Source organism: Puma concolor, chromosome A3 (genome assembly GCF_028749965.1).
Source record: "Puma concolor isolate L17-30 chromosome A3, mPumCon1.1.hap2, whole genome shotgun sequence".
In the NCBI taxonomy this organism is placed as follows: domain Eukaryota; kingdom Metazoa; phylum Chordata; class Mammalia; order Carnivora; family Felidae; genus Puma; species Puma concolor.
In genome coordinates, this window is record NC_141669.1 from 30,364,707 (window position 1) to 30,376,805 (window position 12,099).

The following is a 12,099-nucleotide window of genomic DNA, read 5'->3' on the forward strand; positions in this document are numbered from 1 at the left end:
TAGAATTGAAATAGTAACTTCCACTTAAGGAACTGAAACTGTGTTGCAAACACTAACTAGTTAAAGTAATACATAGGGCATTTAAGGGCCCTCAAGGATTGCTATATCAATTTCACTGTTCTCATGTTTTCCCCTTCCATTTCTATTACATTAACCCAGATGACAATGTTATTTATATTTCCACAGTGCTTTAACAAGCAATAACTTGTATTTAATGATGACCTTACCACATCCCTAAGAAATTGTGGATTGTCCAACCAAGGTTTAGTGAGTGAGCCACTAAACTTACTTCTACTCCATTTGAATAACATTCCTTTGTTTTTTCAATGCCATAATGAACATAAAATCCAATTCACCAAGCATCTTATAACTTTCAAAATGAAGGTAGTGCTGTTTTTGTTCTCGTTTCAGTAAGCTCTTAAAAGTTACAGAGCCTGAATGTCCATCAACTGATGAATGGATAAAGAAGATGTGGTTTATATATACCACAGAATACTACTTGGCAATGAGAAAGAATGAAATCCTGCCATTTGCAGTAACGTGGATGGAACTGGAGAGTATTATGCTAAGTGAAATAAGTCAGTCAGAGAAAGACACCATATGTTTTCACTCATATGTAGTACTTGAGAAACTTAACAGAAGACCATGTGGGAAGGGAAGTGGGGGGGTGGGGGGAGGCGAGGAGTGACAAACAGAGAGGGAGGGAGGCAAACCATAAGAGACTTAAATACAGAGAGCAAACTGAGGGTTGATGGGGGTGGGGAAGAGGAGAAAGTGGGTGATGGGCATTGAGGAGGACACTTGTTGGGATGAGCACTGGGTGTTGCATGAAAGCCAATTTAACAATAAATTATATTTTTTAAAAAGTTACATTGCAATTAAAAGGATTATTTCCATCTTATTGAATTAAAAATCGTCCAAAAACAATTGTATACACAAGGAAAAGGCATCAAATATCTACACTACCTACACTTAATGATCATAAAACCTTTTGAAATTATGTACTCTACAAGGCAATCATTATTTTATGTAAGCATAATAATAATTTCATTTAAAGCTGACAAAAATGGAAGTCCTGACAAAAGGATATGATAGTCCAACTGGTTTGACCAAACAGTGCTTTGGCATAGAATTCTTTATACTCTTCAAAATGGCTTTAATAAAAATAATAATCTAATCAGCATAATTATGTAATCAAAGTAATAATAACATCAACGATCAATGTCTTCCACTATATATCCTTCGGCGAGTTTTATACTTCTGTCTCCATCGTGGTCCCTGGATGCTTCTCAAACTTCAGTCCATAATACTGGAAAAGTCTTTACTGTGACTCATTTCTGAACCCACCAACCACTCCTTGTGTTCCCAGTACACTTAATTCTCCATCTTCCTGTCAATTCACATATTGGATTAAATATTTAATAAAAATAAAAGACCCAGAACTGTTAAAGAGAAAGATTGCAGAGAAGATAGAGTTACCTGGAAAGAAAAACAAAAAAGATTAACAGGAATATCTGTGTTATTTCTTGGTGATCACAGAACACCTCTGTGGTATTTCTGCCGAAGATGCATAACCCGAAATGCATCATAAGGAAACACAGGCAAACTCAACTTGAGGCACATTTTACATTAGGTTTCTTGTAATGTTCAAAAGTGTCAGGTCATAAAAGTCAAGGAAAGACTGTTTTAGATTGAAGGAGACTAAAAAGGCATGAAAACCAAGTATAATGTATGATTCTAAACTGGATTTGGCTATAAAAGGACATTATTAGGACAACTGATGAAACATGAATGGGGTCTGAGGATTACATGGTAGTAATATATCCAGTGTTAACTTCCTGATTTTGATGGTTATATGTTGTTACATAAGATAGTACTTATTTATAGGAAATAAACACTTTTAAAGTATTTGGTGGGAAACAACAGGCTATCAGATTAGCTGACAACTTGTCCTCAAATGGTTTCTGTGGGGGCATCTGGGTGGCTCAGTCGGTTAAGTGTCCGACTTCAGCTCAGGTCATGATCTCACAGTTTGTGAGTTCGAGCCCCACATCGGGCTCCGTGCTGACAACTCAGAGCCTGTGGCCTGCTTTGGATTCTGTGTCTCCCTCTCACTCTGCCCCTCTGCCGCTCACGCTCTTACTCTTTCTGTCTCTCAAAAATAAATAAATGTTAAAAAAAATTTTTTTTTAATTCTGTGTATTACCCTTGTGACAGTTCTGTCAATACAAGATCTAAATTTTCTTCTTAATTTTGAAACACTATGCCAACTTCCTTAATATGATAAGATACAAGTTCAATTCAAAGTTAGCATCATGCATAATGGAAAAACCCAAGAGGTACTGACAATCAGGAACAAAACAAGGATGTCCATTTTACATCACAAATATTTAACCATATTCTGGAGGTGGTGGCCAATGCCATTAGTCAAGAAAGAAATGTTTAAAAACAGAAAAGAGGAAATAAAATCATCATTATTTGCAAATGATACAAGTGGATACATGGAAAATCCAAGGCAACTGACTACAAACGTATTTAAGAAAATAGAGGAATTTTAGTAAATTGGCTACGTATTAAAATAAATTAAAACCCATAAAGGGCACCTGGGTGGCTCGGTCGGTAAAGCATCCAACTCTTGCAGGTCATGATCTCACTGGTTCATGAGTTCGAGCCCTGCACTGATTGAACTGTGCGCTCAGAGTACAGAACCTGCTTGGGATTCTGTCTCTCCCTCTCTCTAGACCTCCCCTGCTTGTGCATGCATGCACATGCTCTCTCTCTCTCTCTCAAAATAAATAAATAAACTTTAAAAAAGTTTAAAAAAATTAAAACGAATGAGCTTCTATAAAAAGTTAACATAATTATAGAAAACAATCCTATTTATAACAAAAATAAGCTGATTACAATAAATCTTTCAATAAAAAAATAAAAGCCATGCAAAGAATACAGCACACAATGATTCTAAAGTATAAGTGGAAAACTAAATAAGCAAAATAAACAAATTATTTAAAATTCCTGAAATATTTTAAAACATATTTCTATAGTCACTTAAATGGTGGTACTGATGCATGAACAGAGAGCTATGGTATGGGCAATCAAAAAAAAAAAAAACCTAATATATATATAGGAATTTGGTATAAGCTAAAGGGGACACTGCAGATCACTGGGGGAAACATGGATTATTCAATAAATGTTGATGGGCAGCTATCTGGAAAATATTTCTCACATCAAAATATTAAAAATTTTTCAAAGAACCCCGAAGTATGTGAAAAAAAGGTAGGGTTTGCTTTTGTTTTAATAATCTCAGGGTTAGGAATGCCTTTCTGAGGATAAGACAAACCCAAAGCCATAAAAGACTAATAAATTTTATCTCAAAAAATATTTACACATATAGCAATTAAAAAGTTACTGAAAAACTATTATGAGAAATAAGATAATTCTTTTTTTGACAAATGTCAAAACAAAATAGAAAATGTAGTCATATCACAAATCACGAGAGTTTGCTTTTCTTAATATAGTAAGAGCACCTACCAATAAGATAAAAATCAAGGACTCCAAGGACTCAACAGAAAAACATACAAAGGACATATTGATAGAAAGGAAATACAAAAAGCTCAAACTTATTAAAAAGATGTTTAACGTCACATGTAAGAGAATACCAATTGAAATTATAATCAGATTTCCCCTTTTCTATCAGACTAAGTTCAATAATGTAATAAAACAATATGTCAGGGGAAAAAGGCATTTGTCAGTTTCACTACAGTGGACAATTTGGTAACATCCATCCACTCTGCAAATGCACACACTCTTTACTCAACAATTCTAATTCTAGATCATTACCCTTCAAATATATTTGCACATGTGTGAAATGATATATTGAAAAATTACACCCAAAAATGTATGCATAATCCAAATGTCCATCTACAGGGAACTGGTTAAATTAATTATGAGTAAAACTAATAGAAAATCAGGTCCTCAACTAATATCTTTAAAAAAAAAAAAAAGGGGCGCCTGGGTGGCGCAGTCGGTTAAGCGTCCGACTTCAGCCAGGTCACGATCTCGTGGTCCGGGAGTTCAAGCCCCGCATCAGGCTCTGGGCTGATGGCTCAGAGCCTGGAGCCTGTTTCCGATTCTGCGTCTCCCTCTCTCTCTCTGCCCCTCCCCCGTTCATGCTCTGTCTCTCTCTGTCCCAAAAATAAATAAACGTTGAAAAAAAAAAAAAAAAAGAGGAAGAAAAAGCCAATGTCTTAAATTTTTTTCCCTCTGGAAAACTCTACTCAGAAAGTTAGAAACAAAAGATCTGAAAACACATGTTCTGACAGACTAATTTCTTCTATAAAAATCACCTGAGTCTAAAACATAATAACTGGCATAAATTCTACCCTTTCAAAATAAAAGGTAAATCCCAGGTAAAGGTTTTTCTAATATGGTAAGATACTATCGTTTGAATTGGATTATTTAACTGAAAAAGGCAGGAGGAAGACGGAGACTGAAGGGAAGAAAAGACTGAAAGAAAGAACGGAAGGGAAGGAAGAAAGGAAAAAACAAAGAAAATAGGAAAAAAAGTGGGCTACATCTATACAAAGGAAAGCTATGCATTTGTTACAAAGAAGACAGTTCTTATTATATTGATATAGAATGAATTCCAAGATAGATTAAATGAAAATAAAAGCAAAACACAGAACAACGTATGTAGTTTGCAACCATTTGGTTTAAAAAAAAAAAAAAAAAGGTAAATATACTATTATGCTTCTCTGTATAAGTAATAACCCTGGAATGATTCACAAATATGTATCCATTCTGAATGTCCTCAAAGAAAACAACTGGGTGGCTGAGAGAAAGAAGAATAGAGTTAAAACTACCTTTAAATGTACATGTCCCTCCTTATGCCTTCTGAATGCTGTCCTATAGGCATGTTACTATGCATAAAAGTCCCTTAACTGAAAAACTTAAAACGATTACAGCCAAACTAGTTCACTAGATCTGGCTCCACAAGCCACCAGTTTGTAGACTTGGTCTTGGATGTTCAATCCAAATATATTATTTTTATAAAAGAGAGAAAAAAAAAAAAAAAAAGAAGCACCAAGAGATTGAGTTTATGCCCCTAAAGAGCACAGCATTCTCACAAATGAACTAAGATGACAGTCCAAGACCATAAATGAATCACCACCTGGAAAACTCAAGGCACACATGCAACATAGTGGGAGTATTACAACAAGGATATGACAGACAATACATTGTCCAAAGGGCCCCTTAAAAGTTCTCCCTGCACACCACTATAGCAGAATTCCTTCCAAACTAAGAGAGACAGATTTCTAGGGAGCAAATATATTCCGATACTGTCCAGTAATATGGAAGTGATGCATTCAGTTATTGAATTTTTCATTGCATAGGTTCACTTCTCTCTGAACTACGTAAGCTACAACTTGCCTACTTTCTAAAACTCTCACTTCTGCCTTCACTAATGTCACCTCAACATTCTTGGAGTGAACTCTTTTGAACTTTCCAGAGTTCCAGGAACAAAAGATTATGACATGCAATTGAAATCTTAAGAAAAAAAGTAGAAAAATGAAGTAAATTCAATATGATCAAGTAGACAAAGTATGAAAATAGCTTTCAAGTATTACAGATAGAATATTTTTTAAATTGTAAATCATCATACATCCATTTATGTGTACAGGGAAACCTAATGGTAATGGCACATATTTTTGAAAAGAAAACTTTGGAATTACCTTCAAGGAAAATAAAAGTTAGAACGCATACAAGCCTTATTAAGATTTTACATTATTTACCTAAAATTAGGTCTTCATTTCCTAACCATTAGAAATAAAAAACATAAAAACAGCAATAACTGGATATTTTACAACTTAAGTCTACATGGTAAACAAAAATTAATTTCTGTATTACTTTCCAATTCCAATTTGTCAAGAAGACATATATAAGGAATATAAACCTGCTATATCTAAGGTTTATCTGCACACACAGGAATATCTAAAAACAAATTATTTTAAATGTACCATTTAATTTATTGAAACCATTTAAACTATCTTGTACTCTAAATCTTAAAAGGTTTCAAATTCAAAACTGAAATCACTGTAAAGCATATTCAAAAAAGAAAAATACGCAAAATATTAGCTTGGGTTGGACACTTTTCAGTTGTTTCTTGCTCATCTGCAATGGGCAGAGCACTCACTTTTGCAAAAATCTGAAGTATGAGAAAACTTGACCAATTTAAGCTTCTCACTTTCCATTTGAGCATAAACTCACAAATAACAAGAGAAATCCTTGAAAAATAAAAGTGAATAATACAGTTTACTTAAGCTAAGTAATAGCATACAATGAAGTTTCAATAATTTGCTTTATATCCTAACACCTTTATAAACTACACTTGTTCCCTCTGAAAAACTTTGGATTACATTGCTCTCTTAAATTCTGGCTGCAAGTTGGTTTTCTTTGGCACACAACTGTTGCCTCTAGCAGCCCTCTCTCCTAAAGACAGTGTGACCACTCAGAGACATCAAACTGTACTGTAAAGGAATCAAAGAGAGGACTTGCTATAACACACATTGCTCGGGCCAGGCTCCACCCTCAATCTGGAATGGGCCTGAGAATTTGCATTTCTAGCAAGTACCCAGGTGATGCTAATGCTGCTATTCTGGGACAACACTTGGAGAACCACTGACCTACACCATCTGTGACATAGTTAGAAAGCCAAAAATAAAGCAAATAGGCCGTTAAAGAGCAAGAAACAGAGCTGTCCCAGAACCCCAGCTCTCTCTGCCACAGAAGTACAAAGTGTTATATAGGCCCTCAAGCTGACAGACAAAGACACATTAGCTGTTTTCTCTGCCAAATTTCTTGTTTATGACTGTATTTTTGTAGTCTCATGATAAAAAAAATAAAATTGATCATTTTTCATTCAGTTAAAATCACATCTTTAGAGAATACCTATTACCCACTACAGTCCAAATTATTGTAAAGAAAAAAGGAAAAACAAATAAAACCAGGTTCCTACTCACAGTGCGCTTCCAATCTAGTGATGGTGCAAGACCAGAACACGTATGTATAGAAAAAAGCTAAGGGGCACCTGGGTGGCTCAGTCAGTTGGGCATCCGACTTTGGTTCAGGTCATGATCTCACAGTTTGTGAGTTTAAGACCTGCATCAGGCTCTGTGCTGACAGCTCAGAGCCTGGAGCCTGCTTCGGATGCTGTGTCTCCCTCTCTCTCTGCCCCTCCCCTGCTTGTGCCCTCTCTCTCTATCTCAAAAGTAAATAAACATTTTTTAAAAATTTTTATTTTTTTTATTTTTTTTTTTTTAAATTTTTTTTCAACGTTTATTTATTTTTGGGACAGAGAGAGACAGAGCATGAACGGGGGAGGGGCAGAGAGAGAGGGAGACACAGAATCAGAAACAGGCTCCAGGCTCTGAGCCATCAGCCCAGAGCCCGACGCGGGGCTCGAACTCACGGACCGCAAGATCGTGACCTGGCTGAAGTCGGACGCTTAACCGACTGCGCCACCCAGGCGCCCCAAAAAATTTTTAAAGAAAAAAGCTAAGACCAGAAAATGAGGTATCCTAGTAACTGAGGATTTGAGTAGTAAATTTAGTAAAATATTCACATTTATTCATTTAACAATATTAACTGAGCACCTACCTTGCACCAGGCACAGTTATTGACACTAGGGCTATGATAGTAACAAAACAACAAAACAGTCTAGTAGAAGAACCATTGTATGCCGAATACAACAAAGATGGACCAGTAGCATATGTTGTATGTAACTAGAACCAGAAACACAATTATAGGCAAAAGCAGTGAATATAAAAAATAAACACAAAATACAGTGGGATGCCTATTCAATTCTGGGGTCAAGTACAAAACTGATGTTCATCTCAGAAACTGTATTTTAATCTAGTATTAACTTTACAGCTAGCTTTATCTTTTAACAAATGAATGAGTTTCCTGAAATTTTCCTCATAAAAGCTCCATGCTATTATTTTTACTTATCTAGTATTCCTTTCCAGAAAAGATGAGGAATTTTTTCTAGATGACAAATTATGTCTGAAGTTCTACAAGAGACAGGGGTGTATTCTTTCACAGCAATCCCACCATCCCTAAATACATGATTACAAATATAAACTGCCCTACACAAGAAACTCTCCACTGGTCAAATTCACATTTAAAACACTAAATTAATTACATACACATTATCAGGTGATGGCAAAATATAAATAATCGTACATCAGGTTTCTTGACTCCTTATAAAGGTTTCTCTATCCTTCAACCAATCAATTCTCACGGCATGTCCTCCTATATCTCAAATCTTTACAAATGTTTCTAACGTTTGCACAAAGAAATGGAAGCTTCATATACATATATATGTGTGTATATATACATATGTGTGTATATTACATGTGTAGACACACATACATGTATATGTAATATACAAGTGTATTAGATCAACATATTGTGCACTATAACTTGCACAATGTTATATGTCAATTATATCTCAATAAAGCTGGAAAAAGAAAAATATGTACATATTCATATACATACACAGAGTGAAGTGAGAGAATAAGATATCAGTCAAGGGATAGATCTGTGAATGTGCAGTATAATAAACTTGACATTCAAAGATGTAATATTCACAGTTATCACTGTTTGAGAACCACCCAGAAAACATTCCATTAAGACGATGTGAGGCTAGAGGCCAGATCCAGAGTAAATGCTAGCCTAAACAAGCATTCACATCTCAAAGGTCGAAAGCAATAACTCTAAAATAATTTTTTAAATTTTTTTTTAACGTTTATTTATTTTTGAGACAGAGAGAGACAGAGCATGAATGGGGGAGGGGCAGACAGAGAGGGAGACACAGAATCAGAAGCAGGCTACAGGCTCCGAGCCATCAGCCCAGAGCCTGACATGGGGCTCGAACTCACGGACTGCGAGATCGTGACCCGGGCTGAAGTCGGACGCTTAACCGACTGAGCCACCCAGGCACCTTAAAATAATTTTTTAAAAACTAAGCTTATCAAAAATGTCTCCTCCCAACCCCAAAGAAAGCCAAACGGCTAGCAGTGGTGTTGGAAGTGAAGAAAAACATAAGTACTAAGAAAGTGACAGCTCTTAGTCAGAAAATGTCAAATTTGGTAACAGCTTGTAAGTATGAATGTGAACAAGTCCACCAACTGTTCTATACAAAAAAAAAAAAAAAAAAAAATCATTAAACTGACTCAGCAAGTGTTCCAACCTGAGCAAAATCGATTCATCAAAAGAAATAAAACTTTCATTAACACTGAGAAGACTATTAACAGGAATTCATATATACATATGAAACGTGACTCTCAAAGGAAATAAAATTCAGAGGAAGCAAGGATCCCACACAAAGAGGTCTGAATTTTAAAACCTGAGGATTCACAAAAAGTCTCAGAAAGTATTCCTTGCATATGAAAAGTTTTCTACAATGTATCATTTTCTTTATGGTCAGAAAACTTCAAAGCAGTTCTGAACATGTTTTACACCAATCGAATTCCCTTTTGATTGATATATAATCTCTAAAGAAACAGTCTTCAAGAGGCAACACTTTTCATATTTAAAACATTCATTCATTATGTCTACATTGTGGACCTATAAATCTACAATGCTATGTAACTAAAGCCCAAAATCTTCCCAATGGAATTTAAGGCTATCTACAATCTGTTCCCACCTCACCTGTCCAGCTTTGTCTTCCACATTCCCTTCTCCTGAACACATCCTGTGTTCCAATCAAAGGGGACAGTATTTTAGTCTTCAAATATGGCCTGAACTCTCCCAGTCCCACACTTTGGCTAATGTTCCTCTCTTCATCCCCACTACCTCCCCAAACGCTCTTCTGAAATTTCAAATTCTACCAATGCCAAGTCTTGGCCTATTTAGCTCAAAATAATCTCTCCCTTCTCTGAAGCCCAAGAGTACTTATTATTTTCTATTAAAGAAAAACTCCTCTGTATGTAAATACTGTTTTACTACTTTATGGCACTTAAATTAATGTTCAGTCAGGAGGCAAGAAAATAAGGGTTTTTGAGAACCAGGCATTCTGCTAAACACAGTATGTAACTAATCTAATTTTCTGTGTTACTACTGTTTTTATACCATCATTTTCATGGAGTTTATTACAGACCTTCAAGTTACCATACTTACTTAACCATTGCAACAGATCTTCTGGACTGGCTACTCAAAATACACACTTCCAGCCCCTTTCTACCTTGTAACTTCCCACTACAGAGTCTAGAAAGCAAAAGTCATGCTTTCTTAGATTCTGTTGTGGCCAAACATGGCTATGCAACCAATGAGATATATATGGATACCTGCTGAGCATGGGGATGGTACTTATGGGGAAGTTTATCATTCACTGATAAAGGAGACACAACAAAAAACACCCAAGCAAACCTTTTTGCTACTTTTCACTTGATGTCTGTAACTATTGCAATTTTATAACCATAATGCAACAAAGAAGACAATAAGCCAACACACTGGGGGTGAAGGATGGCAGAAGAAAATAACAGAAAAAAGCCTAGTTTCTTTACGTCATCACTGAATAACTGCACCAGCTTACGTCAGAGAAAAAGACTACCCACCACCAGACTTGTGAGAAAAATACGACCTTTGTTAGGTCACTGTTAAAAGGGTTTACTTCCTAATACTCATTTCACTATAGTTGGACATTCAGACTGTAACTTTTCACTATTACAAAATAAATTGCTAATGATGTTCTTCATGCATATAGACTTTTTTTAAGCTTTTAATTTTAATTCCAGTGTAGTTAACATAGTGTTCTATTAGTTTCAGGTGTACAATATAGTGATTTAACAGTTCTACATAATACTCAGTGCTCACTATGGTAAGTGTACTCTTTAATCCCTATCACCTATTCACCCATCCCCACAGACCTCCCCTCTGGTAACCATCAGTTTGTTCTCTTATAAAGAGTCTGTTTCTTGGTTTGTCTCTTTTTCTTTGCTTTGCTCATTTTGTTTTGTTTCTTAAATTCCACATATAAGTGAAATCATATGGTATTTGTCTTTCTCCGACTTTTTTCACTTAACTTTATACTCTCTAGATCCATCTATGTTGTTGCAGATTTCATTCTTTTTTATGGTTGAAAATATTCCACTGTGTTTACATATATATAAACACATCTTCTTTATCCATTCATCTACTGATGCACACTTGGGCTGCTTCCATAATTTGGCTATTGTAGACAATGCTACAATAAACATAGGAGTGCGTGTATCCCTTTGAATTAGTTTTTGTATTTTGGGGGGTATATGCCTAGCAGTGCGATTAGTGGATCATAAGATAGTTTCTATTTTTAACTTTTTGAGAAATCTCCACACTGTTTTCCACAGTGGCTATACCGGTCTGCATTCCCACTAACAGTCCAAGAGGGTTCCTTTTTCTCCACATCCTTGCCAACATCTGTTGCTTCCTGTATTTTTGATTTTAGTCATTCTGACAGGTGTGAGGTGATATCTCATTGTGGTTTTGATTTGCACTTCCCTGATGATGAGTGATGTTAAGCATCTTTTCATGTGTCCATTGGCCATCTGTACATCTTCTTTGGAGAAACATCTGTTCATGTCTTGTGCCTATTTTTAATTAGATTATTTGTTTTTTGAATGTTTAATTGCATAAGTTCTTTATATATTCTGGACATTAACCCTTTATTAGGTCCAAAATATCCTCTCCAATTCAGTAGGCTGCCTTTCATGCTTATAGACTTTTAAGGGAGTTCTTTATTTCTCTGCGATAGACCACAACCAACTGAATTACTAGGTCAAAGTACGTTTCCTAATAGATACTGACCAGATAGATACTGTTGATAATACCAACAACAATGTATGAAAGTGAAGTTTAACACCTCTCCCCCCGAGCATTGGGTGCTGTCACTGATCTTTAAAAATTCATAGATAGAAAGAAGTATCTCATTGCTTTAATGAGTACTTCTTTGATGACAATTATTGACTATCTTGCCATATGTTGACTATTGTCCTATAACAGAACCATCCAAGTACTCATTAAGAGAGTAGTTCAATAAGCTATATTTTGATAGCTTTAAAA

The 12,099-nt window shown here is 35.5% G+C and overlaps 1 protein-coding gene across 4 annotated transcripts in view; it reads right to left on the bottom strand.

Moving 5' to 3' along the window:
* STRN (striatin) overlaps positions 1 to 12,099 on the bottom strand; it is a 95,118-nt gene that overhangs the window by 64,158 nt on the left and 18,861 nt on the right. The window lies entirely within an intron of this gene.